Source organism: Zingiber officinale, chromosome 11A (genome assembly GCF_018446385.1).
Source record: "Zingiber officinale cultivar Zhangliang chromosome 11A, Zo_v1.1, whole genome shotgun sequence".
Classification (NCBI taxonomy): Eukaryota; Viridiplantae; Streptophyta; class Magnoliopsida; order Zingiberales; family Zingiberaceae; genus Zingiber; species Zingiber officinale.
The window spans coordinates 55,801,795-55,808,956 of record NC_056006.1 but is presented as its reverse complement, the minus strand read 5'-3'; the positions used below and the strand labels follow the sequence as shown (position 1 = coordinate 55,808,956).

Sequence of the window (7,162 nt, the reverse complement as noted above, 5' to 3'; positions counted from 1 at the left end):
TCAAGCCCTATAAGTGAGCCACTTTTATTCCCCCAAATTAAGATTGTAGAAGAACTAAGTTATTGTACATTAGGATGGGACACGATGCTGCAATTGAAATTGGATAGGACACAATGCACAGGCTATCTATAAGCTGAAGTGTGATATAAACCATGTAAAAGAGGAAACATCAGACCATTTAGAAAACCCAATTATATTAATATTATCCAACCTTGGTTGATGAAAAATTACTATTGGATAATGAGTATTATCTTGTTTGGTTAATGCTATTACAATTATCAGGAGGATTTATGTTGATTTATATAACACATAATAATAATAATAAAATAAAATAATAAAGAAAGGTGGCAAACTATTATTGCTACTTTTTAAACTGGCCACAGAATTATAGCTATTAGATCCATTCTTAATGTCTAGTAGGAAACATGTACTTAGAGTACCTAGAATTTTCCACAGCTTTAACTTCTATTCTATTTGCAAATATTGTTAATGGGCAATAGGTCTTTAAGAATCAAGCAAGTAAATATAGACAAATCTTTGGAAATCATTGTGGAGACTATAGTCATCAAAGAAAAACCTTGTTTGCTTCGGAGGAGAGGGAGGAATGCGTCGCTAGCGAGAGAGGGAAGAGAGGTAAAAAAAACTCTAGATCACGGCACCTCGTTTGCTTCGGAGGAGAGGGAGGAATGCGCCGCCGACAAGAGAGGGAAGGGAAGCTAGCAAAAAAAAATCCTAGATCGCGGCGAGAGAGTTGCTTCGACGGAGAGCTCATCGTGCGTCGGTGATAGAGGGAGGCTTGCCACTTCGGCGGAGAGCTGGCAAAGAGAGGGAAGAGAAGGAGCAAACCCGGGTTTGCATTTTTTGCTTCCTATTTTGTTGCTTTAACATCGCTGACATGGAACGTCCAACTCTTCGTGCCGCACCAAACCGCACGAACAAAACCGTAGGAGATCCTCTGTGTGTGTGTGTATATATATATATATATATACTAAATTGGTCGATAAAGAAATTGGATTCTAAATCCCTTGTACTCATTAGAACTAATCTAATTAGAATGTGTAATTGTTTTAGTTTAATTTAAGCTAATTTAATTAAACCATTATAATTGATTTTGAATTAGATTGGGATCTATTTTGATTAATCTAATTTTATACGGTTTAGTTTAGATGAATTAGACTGGTTTAGATTGAACCATTAGGTAGTCATGTAAATCCAAATTCAATCCAAGTATAATTAATTAAAAATTTTAAACATAAAACTTATTTTTCAATTAATTTTATGAGAGAAAAAAAACTCTTTTTGTTTCCAAAAAAAAAATTTCTCTTTTTCTTGAATTTGTTCACACATGAGATAGTGCTGACATGTTTCTTTTTTCCTCATACGAAACTTACATTTCGTTTTATTTTTTTTTAATTATAAAAATCCAACTTTTTATCAACCAGTGATTTCAACAAACAAAATCACTGTTCTTCTTTCTTCTCCGTTATGCTCACTTCTTTTACTGTGACAAACATGATAGCTGGAGCAACTGCCAATCATCGACCCCCAGAAGTAGTCACCGGTATTCTCTAGTGCGAAACATTGGTTGTCGATGGCTCGTGAAATACATAGAAAAAAAAATGAAAAAGGGTGTTGGATGACCTTTAGCATGTCACCGACCGCAGGCGTGTTGTTGGCCTTTCGGGATGCCATCACCAGCCCTAGAATGTCGTCGTTGTTGCTAGCGTCAATACCAGTGACGATACGACTGATGGTGAGTGTTGACGGTCCACAAGTATACGGAAATGTCGTAAGTAATAATAATAAAAGATATCGTATGTACAAGGAATGGAATAACCACAAAAGATTTCTCAACGCGAATTAGCTAAACAACTTACCAATCGATTTTTAGAAACTAAGTGCATCTAATGAAAAGCAAACATAGAAATAAAAGAAATAGAAACAAGAATAAGGGCTATGGTAAATGGATGTTCTAGGAGTTTTGGTTTCTTTGTAAAGTTAATCAATATAAATGATCTACCAAATCCTCTTCCTAAATTGTCCATCATTTGTAGAAGGTTGTCGGCTCTCTCTTGCAATAGACAACCGGCCTAGGATTGAAATCTATACCTAAATGTGATCAATTAGGAATGAATCTATGTTGTCCTTACACGGGCTTGCCTGTCACGTGCATCCCTCAGATAATCAACATAAAAATTCATCACTCCTCAACCGCATCAAGATATAAGATATGAGCGCATACAATCTATCCTATCCCCTTCAATAACCCTATTTCACCCTCAAAATCATCCCTCAAATGTCCTTACACGGGCTTGTCTATCACGAACGTCCCTCGGAAAATCGAATGAGAGATTATCTCTACAAGATCCCCAAGGTATTTAAACATTCAATCAAGAATGAGAATTAGGTCCAAAATCACAACACTCCACACAAGATTGAGTAGGTACAAACATGACAAAATCATAGAAATAGGAAATTGGCAAATCCTCAAGAGTTTTACATCAATTCATCTTACAAATACTCCCTCCATCCTAGAACATAGAGATTTAATCCATAGAATGAGGAAGGGAAACCGAAAAGATGATGATTATAAGCATTCTTGATCCCCAAATCTAAGAAATGAGAGAAAGAAAGCTTATCTATGATGAAGAACGGTCTTCGAATCCAATCCTCAATTCCGGAGTCGATACGTTGAAGATCTGCCCTTGAATCGCTGAAAAATCCCTCCAAGAAGGTGGAGGAATGCCCAAATCTTGCTCTCTCCCAAAGGGGAGAAGATCCCCTTTCAAATCATGAAGAAGACTTTATATGGAAGAAGGGTTTGGGCACCAAACGGCCTCGAGACACGGTAGTGTGAAGCTCACACGACCTGTGCTACTCCCATCTCTGCCTATCTCACAGGGCCGTGTGTGAGACACAGCAGTGGCTTGCTCTGCCATTGCTCCCCTTGCACGGTCGTGTAGATCTACATGGCCTGCATTGCCTCTGGCTCTGGAGCTCCTGCACGGTCGTGTGGTGCACATGGCCAGGGCATTCTTAGCCTTTGGAAATATTGCACGGCCATGTAGATCTACACGATCGTGTACTACTTCAGCTCTGGAGGGCTTGCACGGTCGTGTGGTGTACACGGCCTGACTCCTGCTGGCTTCAAAACTTGGCACGGTCGTGTGATGCTCACACGACCATGGCCACTTCCTCCTCTTCTACAGCCACACGGGTGGTGATCACCACACGCCCTGGGCAACCCCCCATGGCAGGGTCGTGTTGCACATAAGGATGGTGCCTTCCTCCTTTGGTTTGCTTGCAGATCTGGCCACGATCATAAATCCTTCACCAAATACAACTCCTGTGTACAGAATATGCAAAAAAGCATAACTCTGAACAAAAAGAGTAAATATCCTAAAAGCAAAGCTGGAAGTACGAAAATGCAGAGATAAGGCATGTCCAAAGTATGTGAATGTGCGTCAAAACATGCTAAACAAGAGTATACAATCTACACACATCACACCCTCAGACTTAAACCTTTGGTTGCCCTCAAGTAAAACCCGCAATCTAGATTCATGTGGTTAAATAGTGCATCATAATCTCTAGCAAGTCAATCTAATCCTATCAGATGATTTCATTGGTGTTCAAGATACAAAAGTAGTTTGAGTTGACCTAAATAGTAGTCCTCCGTGCTCAGTGCGAAAGTAGCCTATGTTTATCAAGTTTCAATCCCTAAGTCTAGTCAAGTCGTCATAAAATTGTGTTCCTTATACTTCCGGCGATAAGCACTTACCTGCCACACGCAAGGTTCATTCCCCTCAAAAAATGCTATGCATTATCTACACAAGGTCTCAAAGGAATACTCAATATCAAGAGAAACATAGCATTCATTTTCCCAGTAACCAAACTCGGTCTCAAAGGGGTGAATTACTAGTTTCCACTCACGATAACTATTTTTTATCCCTTATTTTTTTTCTTTGAATGTTTTTAAAGTATCAAACTTGAACAAACTTTCATTTTTTTTTCTTGGGATTGATTTTTCCAAATGAGCTTACATGATCTGATTTTATCCAGTAACCAAAATGTAGTTGAGAGATCACCGTAGAAGCACAAGTACTAGTCCAATTCTATGAATCATGACTATTTTAGAGTTATCAACCATCAAAAATAGGCATAGTGTATAGAGATCCTAAACAAGGCCAATACTAAAACTCTTATAGTAAAAACATTGCTCACTTCATGCTATCATAGATAGAAAAAGATAGATCACTAAACATAATAGCACCATAAGTAACCAATAAACCACATGGAATCAAGAATAAACGTGCTAGTATTTTGCAATAAGGACAAACAGACATGATGTGATAAATGATGCAACTAGCAAATTTTATTAGGCAAAAAGAAATGAGCAAACTAAACCAAATGCATCTTATGCATCCCCTAGACTTAAACTTTTCATTGTCCCAATGATAACTAAAAATAATGTGGAGGAGATTAAAAGGAAGAGAAGTTACCAAATGATGCGTGCCAAATGTCCATGTCATGAACTTCTCTATCATGTAATTGCACTCCTCCTAATCTTTGAGTCCCATAAAAGAAAATAGACAACAAAAATTAAGTAGAGGATACAAATTTATTATAAAGAAAGAAATGAAACTAGAAAGAAACTAACAATATGAACGAAAACAAGATTGAAGAAATTTGGTTGCCTCCCAAGAAGCGCTTATTTAAGGTCATTAGCTCGACCACCTCATAAGATTTATCTAAATTTCGCTCTTGGAGGAGTAAGATATTTTAGAACCCTCTTACCAAGGGCTCTTATTATGGAGGAAGCTTTCAATATAGGAATTACAAAATGAAGTATTGCTCTCTCCATATTTGTCTTCTTTGAAGTTCTCTTAGGTGGGCGAAGGCGGTTCAGTGTGAACTTCCAATTATTAGCCCAAGTGAAATCTGCACATGCAAAGAAAATACAAATCTCCCACAAACATATTAGATAAGATAGAGCTATAACCATATTAAGATAAGCAGGATAAGAAATAAAAACTGAATCACATCCAACAAAGTCAATGATAGGTACATTTATAAAATTTTCCAAAAGATCACAATAAATACTAACCTTACTTTGCTGAGAGATACCTGAAATTTCTAAACATGTAGATTTGACTTCCTCTGAATCAAATGATAGTTCTAACTCTGGCTTAGGTGTTGTTGATATCAATGATGGTGATTTTTGAGACTCTCCTAGCTCTGCAAAAGTCCCTACACATTGTTCCACAACATGATCAATTCTTACAACCTCTAAAGGTTTTGTGGATAAAGGTGGTGATCCTTGAGATGTTGCTTCCACAACACAGCTCCCTACATATTCTTCTATATCATCATCATCAACACATACATCAAAAAATAATCCAACATCTATATCCTCAATAGGAGAATCAATAACAAGAGGATCAATAACTTCACTTGTAGTTTTAAATTGATCTACCACATCACATTCATAATCTGAAAATTTAATGTCACTATAACACCCTATAAAATTTAAAGGCAGATCTGAAAACTTATTTACCACTGCATTATCAATAAAATCCTCATCTGAAGAGTCATCATCTTCATATACATTCAAAAATCTGCACTCTACCATATTAGCGTCACAGGATTTGCCGAAGTCTTTATTTTCATTGACCCCCACTAACCTTTGTGGAAAAGGAACCCTTAGTGAAGGTCTTGGGAATGATTGAACTTCCTTTTTCAAAAATTCCCTTTGAGCTTTGGGAGGAGGTCCAACTTGATTATCTAGTGTTGGTGTGATCAATAACCCAACATCATCACACTTTTCACTAGATCTTGTATGCGAAAGAGGGAGATCTTCTTTAAACCATTTTGAAACAATACTTTCAATCTTTGCCCCCAAATGTTTGAACTCCCCATTCCATGACTTTTGAGTCTCAAGACTCATAGATTGTTGAGTTACATTTTGTTTGACAGGCTCTCTTACATTTATGGCTTGCACTTCTTAAATTTTTGAGGGAGATTCCATCCAACTTTTGTTCAACCATTCATGGAGGTTCAATGCCACTTGATCAATTAACATATATGCTTCATCTACACTCTTATCCATAAAAGAACCTCCAGCTGATGAATCTAACAAACACTTATCTTAGAAAGAAATTCCCCTATAGAATATGTGCAGGGTCAACCATTTTTCTAAACCTTGATGAGGGCACTATCTTTGAAGACTCTTGAATCTATCCCATGCTTCAAATAATGATTCTCCATATGTTTGAGAAAAATTTGTTATGCAATTCCTCATATACACTGTTCTGCTTGGAGGGAAAAAATGATTCAGAAATTGCTTCTCCAATTGCTCCCAACTTGTGATACTTTGAGATTGGAGAGAATATAACCAAGTCCTTGCTTTATTCTTGATACTGAAAGGAAATGTCATCAATCTAACTGCATCTGCTGACACTCCTTCACATTTCACCATATCACAAATCTCTAAAAATGTTTCAAGATGCAGTTAAGGACTTTCTGATACTTCTCCTCCAAATTTGTGACCTTGTATCATGAAAATTAACTCTGGATCTAGTTGGAACTTTCGGCTTCAATTTGAGGTTGCACAATGGGAGATAAAAAAAAAATACAGGAAAGGGTGTAGAAAAATTTCTCATGGGCCTGCTTGACATGTTAATGCTCATGGATATTCAAGAAAAAATTATTAAAAGAAAAGATTGAAGAATCAAAGACAAAAATAAAATGCAATATGAAAAGCAAGAAAGAAAATGTAGAATTTAAATTGCAAGAAAGAAAGTTCATAATGAAAACAAGAAAGAAAAGACAAAAGGAAAAAAGAAAAATGTCTAGAATAATTTATATGCTAATCAACTAATATGTTTATAAGTTCTTGTTATTCTTGATGCCTTTACGAAGTTTGATCTTCTCTTACACAAGAACAATATTGCAAGATATGTTTATAAAAGAAAAGTAGAAAGAAAAATAAAAGTTAGATCAAAGGAAAAACAGAGAAAAGTTAGACTTGAATGCTAGAAATCAAGAATGCAGAATTAGAATCAGAATTAGAATTGTAACAAAATGAATTGTAGAATTAGAAAGATATGCAAAAATTATGAAAATAGAATTCTAAAGATTAGTTTCAATTATACTAATGAAAAGA

At 36.3% G+C, this 7,162-nt stretch overlaps 1 non-coding gene across 1 annotated transcript; it reads left to right on the top strand.

Moving 5' to 3' along the window:
- The first annotated feature begins 6,194 nt into the window (after positions 1-6,194).
- Positions 6,195-6,300, top strand: LOC122033102. The gene has a single exon (XR_006126363.1). It is a non-coding gene; the product is annotated as a small nucleolar RNA R71 (small nucleolar RNA).
- The last annotated feature ends 862 nt before the right edge of the window (positions 6,301-7,162 follow it).